Here is a 13801-nt window from a genome sequence, read left to right on the forward strand (position 1 = left end):
CTTTAGGTCTTTAGACCCAATGGAAGGGCAAGATTTCATTTGAAAGCTTGTTAGTTTTGTTTGCTCAAAAATTTTATTGTAGTGTATGGGGTAGCATAGCCCTGTTTGCTGTATTAATTATTTGGTTGGCATCTATTTTTTTGTGCTTGAGCTGCTGTCTTTTATGTTGTTGACCACTATGAGAACTATTTGAGTTGGAGTCATAAATGACATTAGTACATTACATAACTGTTTCTGTATTACTTTGTCTGGGCTGTGTGATGATCTCACTCAAAATCCTTTTTTCTTGGGGAACAAAACTGGTCATCACACAGTGCTGGTGAGATTTGTCTGCTGCCTTTCTAGATTCATGACCATGGAGATCATCCTGGTTAAGGTATAACCTTAGTCAACCATCTGTCCTTTGTTGTGCCACTTAATATCCATACTTATGTGGGTATTGCTATTGGTATCCATGTCTGTTCTCATCTTGTCTGTTGTCAGATTGGTTATCTTGTAATTGATGTTAGAGTTTTTGGAAGGTGGGTACTATCAGTCTTGTCTGCATGCATTTTCTGAGTGTTATCTCCTACACCAGCTGTGAACAATAGAGGCCCTTATTTTGATGTAGTTTGCCTTGTCTGCCACTAATCAATTCTACAGATGTGTGCTACCACATGTAAACCATTAGTAACATTTCTGTTTGTTTAATTTTAATTCAGAATCTGAGATTGCTTGTTTTGTACTTGTTCAAGAACTGCAGTGTTGATGTTATTAGTGGTTGCGTGTTCATGGTTTCAGTATGTAAAAATGACATTTTCTATCTAGTGGTGTAGTGAATTACCATCAGAACGTATGACTTTAGTGGCATTCTTAAATGCCTTTACAAATGTTTTGCTGGCTAATGTGATGCTCATGTAAAATGTATAGTAACATTTTGCTTTGTGAATGTTTTGAATTCTTCAGCTTTGAACTTTAAGCTGTTATGATTGCATATCAGTTCAGGAAGGCCATTTCTTGGAAACGTTTTTGTAGCATTGTGCCGCAGTCACAGTTAGAAGGGTAATATATGAATGATCCCACAAGGTCAGTACAGTTATGTTGTCATGGTGTTGATGCCCATTCTCAGGGATGCAAGGGTATTTGTGTTTGCATAATTAGATGATTTAGCATTCAGTGTGTGTGCTTGTTGAATTTGTAGTGTGCTTTCCTATGCTTGCCTTCCATATGAAACTATGAATCAGAGGTTTAATTATTTTTTAGTTGCTCAGAGTATAGAGTAAAGTATAAAACTGTTAAGTATTGACTTTATTGATTTAGTCTCTGTTATACAAAAGCTGCCATAATTCAATAGTTGTACAGGAGTCACACAACCACCTTAAATGCTAGCACAAGATTTTCATATTGACTGCTGTATTTCTTTTTATTTTGTTCCACTGCTAAAATTTCAACTTGTAACCTTGAAAGGTTGCTGCGCACTTCAGCTGGACAAGTCAGCGGTCTGTTTTATCTGTGCAAAACCTCATTTATACTTGCTGCATCTCTTTTATGCTCTTCAAGTGTGACTGAGAGAGTCAGCTGTGGCTTTACTTGCTGCTGTAACTTTTTTAGAAGGCCTGCCCTACACTGCACTGTGTGTATGGTAGCATCAGTCTCTAAGTTATAATATTGAATAGAAGCATGCTGACACTAGATGATTTGAAACAATGCATATTACACACATCTTAGATTACATAAATTTAACCCTAGGAATTCTCCAATTTGTCCATACTGTGCAGATCAAACAGCGGATCTTCTTCATATGTTCTGGAGTTGTAAATGCATATATAAACTTTGGAACTCTCTTAAAGTACAACTGCAAAAGATAGGTTATCAAAGTTCTACACTGTCATGGGAATTTATGATTCTACACATTCCTCCAAGAGAGCTTTCCAGATCGCAAACTATTATTTGTATGAATATTTTTTTGCTGATGAAACTCTATATAGCCACAAATTGGCTAGAACCACATAAGACATCATGGAATAATTTTAAGCTTGTGGCTATAAAGCATATACTAGCACATAAATTACTTCTGAAACAAACTAACAAAAATATTAATAACCCGAAAATATGGGAAAAGGTCTTCAATATTATATTAGCATGATACTGATTTTAGGAATATATTAAATATAGGAAGCATTTCATGTAGATATTGTATAAATGGTTTGTAGTATTTTACAGTGTATTTATGTGTGTGATGTTTATTGTATTTTTGTAATGTTTTTGGAAAATATATTTCAATAAAAATTTATTATGGAAAAAAAAAAAGCATGCTGACACTAATAGAAACAGGTTCTATCTAGTGCCTTTGTGCTGCATGGTTTACATTGTGGAGTACAGTTATACTGCATCATTTGAACAGACAGATCATTACATAGTGAAAAAATGCTTAAGGTGTTTACACTGATAAAGTACACCTTCAGACTTTTTTTTTTTGCTTGAATGTAAATTTGAGAGCAAAGCTAGAGAATCTTTTATGAAGATTACAAGGAAATGCTGGTTTGGTGGTATAGTTTATTGGCTGTAAGTACTATAGAAAAATGAAAACACAGATGTTTTATGCGGATAACAGCAAAGTAAGCAAGATCAGTCTTTGTTGTTGCATCCTAATTAATGTGCAAGAGAAACAGTATAACAAGCTGTGTGACACACTGCAGTATAACAGAATGGATAAGGTGGCTGTTTTTTATGTACAGCGGCGCTACAGTGTATAACATGGGCAGGGGGGGGACACAACCTTGCAGCTTCTAAACATTTGACTCTCAGCCTGTTTCAGTGTTGCTCTTCTGTGCAGTCAGCTCAAATACACATCAGAATATATATGCAAATTACTTTATAATGACATGCAAATAAAACTGGGGAGCAAAATAAGGTCCTAATGATATTAAAATTTATGCAAGGTTAAAAGAGTTGCAAGTCATATAGAGCTTCCTGCTCCTGACTAAAAAAGGACAAAGCGCATCAAAGATATTGACCTTGCATTTAGCAAGAGTGCTCAGGGTTATTGCAGCCCAAGTGCAGCACTATATTATAGCACATAAAGATCAAGTGCAAAGTTTGTTTTCCATTTCTTTTTGTTATGACTATGACCTTGTCTTGTAAAGCAGGCTTTCTTATTCTAAAATGAGTAGCCCTTTATTTAGTTATTTCAGTAAGCCTGCATTTTTTAAGTTTAATAAATTGGTGTTTCTGTTTACTGTATTCTGAGCAACTGTCCAGTTACTTCTTGATTCCAGGGCATCCAACTATGCTTTCTAATGATGCAGTATAGGGAAGACACGGTTTGTAGAGGGTAGGCATGTTTTTTCTGTAGTCAGCAGTAGACTTTATTACAAAGTAACAAGAATGTCGCACAATTAGCTACTCTGATGACAAACCAATAAACAAACACATCTGTATTCAGGTGAAAGGTAATTTAAGATGGAACAGAATAAGAGTCTTAGCAAGGTGTATAGTGTTTGGCATACAGTGTAATAAAAGTAATGTCAAACTAATGAATCATTGTCTATCAGTGGATCTTCATAGATGTGCTTATTATTCCAACTACTTTATTTCCAGCACTAATTCATTACAGTAGAATATACAAACTTTCTGTACAGTGGGTCTGTTATTGTCACATCTGTATTTTTCTCCCTAAAAGTGATAAATTAATTAAAATCAAATCAAACTGACCTTGTAAAACTGCACTGTACTTAGAGACAGCTGTGAAGGTAAGTCTACAACAACTATAGGGACATTTGTGAGAATACAGACACCAGGTGTTCATGCCAACAGGTATTTACAGGGTCAGGCAGGAATCCTTCTCCTAAGAGTTGTGGCAAGTCTGTTAACCACTGGAGGTATTGTCTCTCTGTAATATGGCAAATGAGGACACTTTGTGGTTATATGGCTGATTGTATACCACACCATAGGCCAGGACATACATTTGACAGCTAATAGCAGTTATGTAAACATGACATGCATGTACAGACAGACAGGTTGTTCTGATTATTGTGGACTTCTTTGTTGCTGGAACCCTCTGCAAATAAGAGACATTGCACATGCACCTGTTCCTGTTGCCAGCTTTCAGTAATAATGAATTCCAGTAGAAGTGTGCACATTCTTATGTAGAGAAAACTCTTTACACACTTGAGAACCGTACACATCTTCAGATTGCATATAGATCCAAGTAATGCTGCTGCTGTTGCTTCTACCACTGCCCAAATATGCAGCATGTCTTTACAAATCTGTGCTTAGTCTAGAACATGGATCATGCCTGCTGAACTGTGCATGTTTTGTACCTATCTGCATGACACTTGGGCAAATTATGTTCAGAAGTACTTATGTCTATGAATGTCTGTATTTTTCTGTGGTACACCAACGGTATAACTTATAGCCTACTGCTTGAGCTCACTGTGACAGCTCGGGGCTGCAAGTCCGTGGTGAATATCTTTGTGGATACATGTGAGATGCTACTTGGTAAGTGGTTGGACTGCAGAAATACCATTCTAGGTATGAGTCGCAGATCACCATCTTGTACTTTGTGAAAATGACACAATTTCAAAGGTAATGTAAGAGAATGACAGTTTCTGCTAGTAGTACTTAGCAGAGAGTGCTTTCATGGTGTGTGAGGTAGTGCCATATAATACTCTTCTGATCTTCGTGTTTCACTGTTGCAGTCATCACACTTGGGTTATCCTGCAGGTAGCCCTCAATTGGCCCGTATAACAGAGTCTTTGGATTTCTGCGTCTGATGCTGTCGCCTCTTCCATGACGTCAGGTCATCGGGGGTATAAAACATGCAGCCGACACCATTACATCAGTCTTTCTTGCTGAGAAGTAGCCCAAAACAGTTCGCAAGTGCCGGTCAGCCGCTACCTGAAATTTTTTGTTTTTTCGAGTTTCAGACCTGAAGTCTTCTAAAGCTAAGTACCCCATTGGGGATTCTTCTGTTTCTTGCTCTAACCGATGTCAGAAAAAATTAACAATTGTCTTGCCTGTGGAAAACAAATACGTCACAGAGATTTTCATTCTTACTGCATCACCTATTTAGGCCCAGACCATGACGTCCCTAGCTGTTGGTTTTGTGTCTTGTTTAATGCTTGAACCATTCATCGTCGGGCTATTTTTGTTGCCAAATTCTTTCGCACTCGTTCTCCGTATTCCGAAATGGCTTCGGTAAGCCATCTGACTACTGATCTTTCGAAAAAGCACAAAGACAGAGACTGCATAGGTCAAAAACTGCCGATGATGCTTCTGTTAAGCTTGTTGCCAGTCCACCGGTACTCAGTGAGGCACCTTTGCAGCCCCTGATGCCTGCTTCTACAGATTCGCAGGCCTCTGCTGCGACCCATTCTGAGTACTGTATGCCGCGAGATGCTTTTTCGACTATGGAACCTGCGGATGTCTCTACCTTGGATGGGTCCGGAGCCGCTGTGCAGGCACTGGCTTCTGAGGGTGTATTTCGGCCTACCGATATTCATATTAAATCGACAATTTCATTTCCTACTAAAACTACTGAGTTTCTCAGGCCCAGAGTTTGCACTATGCCTAGAAAACCGACGTCCAAAGCACATGCTCATCTTCCCATGCCACAAAAACAAATGCTTAGACTGGCTGAAGAACGTATTACTCTAATTAGGGGAAGCCAGCCTTCCTCTGCCAAAAGAGAAAGAATTGAAATTCCTTCTGATTCTACAGACCAGGAGTCTGACTCTGACCCTTCTGATTGCCAGGACATACCCTTATCTACCTATGAGGATTCATATGCAGAGGAATCCATTACCTCTGCCTCCCTTCCAGAGGATTTCTCTTTTGGTGAAACCTTGCATACCTTAAGAGACCATTTCCACTGGGAATGCCAGGACTATCCTCAGTCCAAAAAGAGACTCGGGTCTTTTTAGATTTGCCTCAGCACAAGCCACTAGCTATACCCCCTGTCATGGATATTGTAGACTATGTCTTCTTGGAGTACAGTCTTACTCCTGACACCTTACCACCAGCTCCTAGAAAACCTGACAGGTACTACAGAATACCTGATTCTCACAAATTTCTCTTTAAGAATCCTACTGCGGATCCAGAGACAATTTCCCAGGGACCTAAAGGCATTAAGGCTACTACAGCCAAAAACCCTACCCCTTCAGACAGGGTAAGAAGGTATGTACCTCTGCAACTCTTGCAGTCAGGGCTTTGAATTGCTAGTTTCACATGTTGAAGTACCAGCAACATATTATGGAACTAATTAAACAAAAAATAGTGTTACTTCCAGATTGTGCAGAAAATAAAGATTTACAAGAGTTAATGCATTCTGCAAACCAAGTTAGTAAACATACTTTGCAATGTGGGTTTGATGCCTTATAAGCATCTTGCAGGGCTGCTGTCACTGGGTTGGTACTGAGAAGGCATACTTGGCTAAAAGAACAAGTCTTGCCTGACTATGTCAAAACAAAATTATTAGAAGCTCCATTAAATCAGGAGTGTATGTTTGGCACAAAAGCAGACGTTGTTCTTAGAAAAAGCTAAATCTGTGCAAACAGTCAAAGATTTCTTACAGATGCAGCCACCTAGATTCAGTAGGTATTGGCCTTCGAAAAACTGGTCCTTTCCAGTCCCTCTCAGGCCTTCTCAGCCCAAACCCAGGGGAAACAGACCACCAAGACTACAGTCTTAGGGTATGCAGAGATCTAAACAATGGAGTGTTTCCACCTCAAAACCAGGGAGGGATAAGCCACCCCTTATGGAAAAAGTTCACAATAACTTTCCAGTTATCCTTCCCAGGATGGATGGGTTCTAAACATTGTATCCCAGGGATACAGATTCTGCCCTTCCTCCAAACCAGTGGGCAAAGGCTCAAAAGCAAGTACTTTCCCTTCTCCATATCAGGGCTATTCAATCTGTTCCAGTGGAACAAAGGGGACAGGGTTTCTACTCCAGACTGTTCGTGGTGCCCAGAAAAGAGAGCTATTGGCACCCTATCCTGGATCTAGCAATTCTCAACACCTTTCTGGTGGTGCCAAAATTGAAAATGCTTACACTGCAACAGCTTCTTCCTATGCTAACCAAGGATGCCTGATTAGTCACCCTAGACTTACAAGAAGCTTATCTGCACATCCCCATAAGGGAGTCTTGCAGGAAATATCTACATTTCAGGGCAGGCTCTATGCACTATAAGTTCTCTGCACTTCCCTTTGGCTTATCTACTGTGCCCAGAGTATTCACAAAATGCCTGGCTCCAGATATTGCATACTGCAGAGAGAAATATTCAAATCCACCCATACTTGGACGATTGCCTGTTTCAGACAGGCAGTAAGGAATTGCTACTTCAGCACCTGGCATTTGTAAAAAGACTTCTAACTTCACTGGAATACACATCAGTGAAAAGAAATCACAGCTGGTGCCCAGCCAACCAGTTGTATTCCTGGGAGCAAGCTTGAACACAACTTCCTAGATGGCATTCCTCACTCCAGAAAAGCAGGTCCATCTGACAAACTATTTCAAACTAATGGGCAAAAAAACCCAGCTATCTGCATGGAAAATACTGCAAGCCCTAGGGTTCATGGCCTCATGCATTCTGCTAATAACATATGCAAGACTGCATATGAGGAAACTTCAGTGGTAGTTAAAAAGTATCTGGTGTCAACATTCTCAGGACCTGGAAACAGTGACTCATATCATACCTTGTCTAAGGGCAGAGTTCCTTTGGTGGGCAGAAGCATGCAACCACAACAAGGGACTTCTTTCACTTAACCCCTCGTCGCCCAAACCCTGACAACAGATGCATCAGACTATGCATGGAGGGGGGGCTAACATTGCAGGCAAATGCATTCAAGGCAAATGGAGCCCAGAGCAAATTCCCATGCATATCAATCAAAAAGAGATGCTAGCTGTACAGAATGCTCTGACCGTCTTTAAATACCTTATCCTTCCAGGACAGCTCCTGATAAAGACAGACGACACCACAGTTTTGTGGTACATAAACAAGCAGGGCGGGACTCATTCTTACCCACTCTGCAGGTTAGCCATAGCTCTGTGGAACACTGCCTTGAGCATCCACGTGCACCTACAAGCTCAGTTCCTGCCACGCAAGCAAAATTCACTGGCAGATGGCTTAAGCAGAAATCTACTGGACCCTCACCAGTGGAAAATGGAACTCAACTCATTCAAACTTCTAACCCAGAGGTGGGGAACTCCGGAAGTGGATCTTTTTGCCCCCCCCCCCAAAAAAAAAAAACACCAATTGAACAAATTTTGCACCAGGAACCCTCGCAGCAGAGCGTGGAAGGTGGACGCCCTATCCTTTACATGGGAAAATCTCTCAATTTATGACTTTCCTCCTCTGCCCCTCCTCTCAAAAGTACTACTCAAGATCAAACAGGACAGGCCAAGGGCTATCCTTATTGCACCAGACTGGCCACGCCAGCACTGGTACCCACTCCTACACAGTCTGACAGCAGTGCCACCCTGACACCTACATCAGACACCTTCCCTGCTATCCCAGCAGGAGGGACAGATTTTGCATCAACAGCTGCAAACCCTAAACCTTGCAGCCTGGTTTATCCCATGAATACACCACCAGCATCCCTCGGCAAACAGGTGCTGGATGTCATCCTTGAGGCCAGAGGGCCTAGTACTAGGAAATCCTATGCTGAAAAGTGGAAAAAATATTGTTCTTGGAGTCAGTCTCAAGGAAAGGACACAACTGTGCCCAACTTACCTGAAATCCTTGATTACCTAGCAGAGCTGCCTCCACAGAGGCCTATCCTTCTCATCCATTAATATTCATGCCTCTGCCATCTCAGCTCATTAGAGTACTGAGCCTCCTCTCTTTTCTCACCCTTTCATCTAGCAGTTCCTGAGAGGAGCTAACAATTTAAGGCCCCCTAGGAGAGCTCCCACCCCGGCCTGGGACCTTAACTTTGTACTGGAAAAGCTCACACTTCCCCCTTTTGAACCTGCTGCTTCAGCAGAGTTAAAATTCCTCTCATGGAAAACAGCCTTACTTCTAGCTATTACTTCAGCAAGAAGAGTGTTTGAGTTACAGGCACTAGTGGCGGTGGAGCCCTGCATTATTTTCCATGTTGACAGGGTTTCCCTCAAGACTAACTGTTCCTTTATGCCCAAGGTGGTATCCAGTGTGGCTTTAAAACAATCCATCCATTTACCAACCTTTTTCCCTAATCCTCAGAATAGAGAGGAAAGGATCCTGCACTCCTTGGATGTGCACAGACAGCTCAGGTTCTGCCTTGACAGGACTAAGCCTTTCAGAAAATCTGACCAGCTACTAGTCAGCTTTGCTAAAGGGGCAGAGGGCAAGGCCATTTCGAAGAAAACCATTTCCAAATAGATAGCACACTGCATCCAATTCTGCTACAAGCACCATAAAAAACCTACCCCTCTGGGGATCAGAAATCCTTCCACTAGAACTACTTCAACCTCTACAGCATTTCTCAGGTGGGTCCCCACCAGGGACATCCTGGAAGCTGCAACCTGGAGTTCTGTACACACCTTCACGAAGCATTACCACTTACCTATTTTTTCAAACTATAGAGCTGGATGTGCTACAGCAGTCTTACAAGGCCTGCTAGCCAGCCCCAACACCTCTTGACTGCCTCCACCCTTCCTCAGCTTTGGGAATCAACCCAAGTGTGATGACTGCAACAGTGAAACACGAAGAACATAGTACAGTTGTGTACACTTACCGTAAATGTAGATGTTTGAGTGTATTCACTGTTGCAGTCATCACACTTGGGTTATCTGCCTGCAGGTAGCCCTCAGTTGGCCCGAATACCTGAGTATTGGGATTTCTGCATCGGATGCTGTTGCCTCTTCCATGACGTCAGGTCATGAGGGGTATAAAACATGCATGTATGTACCTGTAACCATCCTACTTAACTCCTCCCGTTCCATATTCCCATTTCTTCACTCGACTTATCATTAAGACCTTTTTCCTCTTTCTTATCTTACTTTATCCAATCTGCTCTTCTTTCTATACCCTCCCTCTTTATATAATTTACTTTATCCTACTGCTTTTCTTTTTTTTTCTCCTCCCTCTAGATCACTTCTTTCCTCCTCTACTCCTATCTTCTTTTGCACTTTCCTTCTTCTGACCTTGGATATAGCTATGTACTATTCTTTGGATTATATTTATTTTTCTTATCCAGTGTATCTATAAGTTTGTTTTTGCTCTTTATATTATTAACTTGTTTCTATTTGTATGTATTTGTGTGTTTTGTTCGGGGCTTTTCCCCTCGGGTCTCCACTGAAAATGGGTAATTTCTTACCCAGTTGGACTAACCCGGTGAACAAATGTGAAATAAATAAATAAAATAAATAAATAAGTGAACACAACTGTACTTTTCTTTCATGGTTATTACATGGAGCACCTACTGGGCCCCTTTTAGGGTGCTTTTAAGAAAGTGCATGGTCAAGCTACAATGTGCATCAGACACTCCCAAATTTACAGCAGAAGTATGAACTTGCTGAGGAGTTGCCTTCTGCTAAAGGCATCACCAGGATTGGGATCCCAATGATTTCCATAAAGGAGAAATGAAGGTTAAAGAGGTAAACACGTGTTTTTTTTTTTCTTATTTAGATTTGTGTGTGTTTTGTTTTATTTTTGTCTTAGATTTGGGATTGCTGTTGCTACTGTCAAGAAGTTGTTCGGTTAATCTTTGGAATTAGGTATGCAACTGTCTAGATCTTTTATGTCAGATGGTGTTGGCTTGGCACTGCATATGATGTTTGCACATTTTCTGTGGATTTCCGCAAGATCTCTTCAAAGGTAGGATCATGCTGCACCATGGCATGGTGACTGCACACTACCTAGTGTGTCCTCTTGAATGCCTGTGGCATATTCTCGTTATGTGTTTTAATGTATATGCATATAATGATTGCTTGCAGTCTGTTACAGAGGTAGTTGAAAATACTTATTGGACCATATGTACTGTTTTACCATCTCATATTACAGTTATTGTTCCCTGATGTTCTCTTTCAGCATAAGCAGGATGTGATGCAAACTGTATTGAATCCCACAGGATGGTGGCTTGTGGTCAGATATGTTTAGTTCTTGATAAAAGGGGTGACAGGTTAATCTTCATTTTAATATTTGTGTACTCACTACAGTTCTGGATGACTGATTTGCCCAGCAGGTATTTCACTATGATCCACCCCAGCCTTTGGTTGAGGCTGACGTACATAAAGGTAATAGGGCTTAGATTTCCTCAGTAGAGGAGAAGTTTTGGCTTTTCATCAGTAGATAGGCCAACTGCATTGCCTGCAGTGACCCAGCTGCAGCTGGAGCAAGTGGTGGAGGCTGCAATGGAACAAGCAATGGACATATATATGGCCCATGTGAAGAGTGTATTGTAGTGAATAATAGATTCACTTGGCTCACCAGTCCCTACCCTCAAGGTACCAGGGAAAGGTATGACCTATACCACCTGCCACCCCATCTCATCTGCGACAGGAATGACTTAGTAGCTGTTTGTTCTATAGTTTGCAGTTCCACCTCTGTTTGTTTGTCTTTGCTAGTTTGTGTTTTGTCTGCCTCTGTATGCTTACTTCTTTTCCCTTTCCTGTTCCATGCTTGCCGTTTCACTCTTCCACTATTGCCTTCTGTTCATTTAAAAAAAATGGCTCCATCCCCAATTTTTTAAAGGGTCCCTCTTTCCCCTCATCCTGCATACTTTAATATGCTGTCCTTCTTTGTTACCTACTGCTTGCTTTTCCTGTGTTCGTGTACACCCGTTTCCTTCATTTTCAGTAATCTAGCAGGTCTCCATGTCTTGTTTGGATACCAGAGGAGTGCAGCTACATAGAATATAAGACTGCTCGGCTGTTTGGGATGTGTGGTGCCATCTTGTTGAGGGATGCAGTAACATGTACATCCTGGGTATTACAAACATGGCTTTATATTCTGATATAGTGGTCAGAGTTCACATTTTCTGTTCATACAGAATCATGCTATGCAGCATATGACCAGTCTGTGGGTTGTTTTGCTTTTGTTTTGTATACGTTATGCATATCTTTGTCTACCTGCACAGATGCACTGCATGGATACATCCACTTGCCTACTTACTACTTGGCTGATTATATAACCTTAGGGACAGCTAACTGCCAGTAAGTGTGCATGCTGTTTTTTGTTTAGGTATTCGGTGTCTCCTTTCACTGTACAGTGCAGCTTAGGTGTGCAAGCTTTGGGCAGAAGTGCACTGTATCTCTGTGAATCCCAGACATAGTGATTGAAATTGCTGGAGCAACTCAAAAAGTGAACATAATTTTGATGTTCACTAATATTTCAACCATTTTCAGCTTTTATTAGAAATGTCTGATGCACTAATAGTCTGAAAAGTGGAATGTAATTTGCAGCCGTAAGTAAGGTGGGCCAAAGGGGGGCACATGCTGTTAGTAAATACAATCATCACGTGCCAGTGGTACATGAAGGGAATACCAGCACTGATTTATGAAGCCACAAAGATATTGCAGCTTCATAAATGAATGCTGATATTGCATTTGCAGTCAGGCATGAAGCACTCACTGAGTGCCAATACAAATTTAAAGAAGAAGCACTTTATTTTTATTTTTTTTTTTTCAACTTCGGGAAGAGAGGGTAAAAGTTTAGAGAACTGCACAGGGCAGCAGATAACCTAGCTTACAGATCTGATGTATTCCTGATGGTTGATATTTCTGTAGTCTTTTCATGGTTGTGCTTGAAAAACATCCCTGTGCAGTTTTTCCAGTTAATACAGATAATAATTGTTCATTACTTACTTATTTTAACTGTTTTCCTTACTTGTAGCTAGATATGTGTGAGCTGTGGGAGTTTTACTGTTATGATGAAGTCCTGAATCTTTTGCAAATAGGCACACTTTCGGTGTCTGAAGAAACTTGCTTTTAATATGATACACTTGGCAGCATTTCCTGCTTCGGTGCTAAAATATCCAAAACATAACCTGTGCAGACCATTGGAGAATTAAAGTGATATACATTTTACATCTGTAGTGTGCTGCATACAGTGCAAAAATGAAGCTCCTCCATGTTTGGCTGCCATATATTCTTATCTTGATATGTCTGTTGTCCAAATGAGTTCATACATTTGATGTATTTATTTTTTAAGGAGCACCTCCTCAGAAGAAGTGCTTTGCTTAAAAGATAGATCAGAGCTATACAGGTCAAATAACATGTAAACTCTGAGAATGAAGCTGGTTTTATCTATGTGCTTTTGGTGATCGTGTAAGTACACTGCATGGAATTGCTTACCATTATTTTTACTGCTTCTGGTCTCTCATTTGTTATACCTGGCAGTATTGGGTGTTCATCAGCATAGTACAACACTTGGCCACTAGGGGGAGGAGATAAAATACTGGAAGCATTGAGCACTTGAGTTTATGAAGATCTTTACTCATCTGTCACTATCTGTGGTCGAGTTCTTTATTTTAAAAACTACTTGATGTGATTACATTTTGTTCTCTCTCTCTCATATAACACACACACACACATTGACACAAGAAGTATGGCAGAGTACTAAACCTTGAAGTTTAAAAAACCCCCGTAAATATCCACTGGATGGAAAATGTATCCAAAGTGCAAATGACAGTGGTGTTCAGCAAAACAAACATGTTCTTTGTAATAATGATAATGCATTCACATTTTTTACATGTTATACTGAAAAAAAGGCAGATACTTTTTCACAAGGTTTTCACATGCAGTTTTCCATGTTGTGTAAATGTTAATAGTTGAAGCAAAGCAGTACCAGCAGTAGTTCTGTTCAGCCAGACTTGACTGCTGACATGACTGTGACCAG

At 40.6% G+C, this 13801-nt stretch overlaps 1 protein-coding gene across 1 annotated transcript in view; it reads left to right on the forward strand.

Annotated features, from left to right (window-relative positions):
* The window catches only part of MRPS28 (mitochondrial ribosomal protein S28), a 1287728-nt gene that overhangs the window by 1062 nt on the left and 1272865 nt on the right, over positions 1–13801 (forward strand). The window lies entirely within an intron of this gene.

The sequence above is a fragment of the Protopterus annectens genome, chromosome 3.part0, assembly GCF_019279795.1.
Source record: "Protopterus annectens isolate FY-2018-M chromosome 3.part0, PAN1.0, whole genome shotgun sequence".
Taxonomy (NCBI): domain Eukaryota; kingdom Metazoa; phylum Chordata; order Ceratodontiformes; family Protopteridae; genus Protopterus; species Protopterus annectens.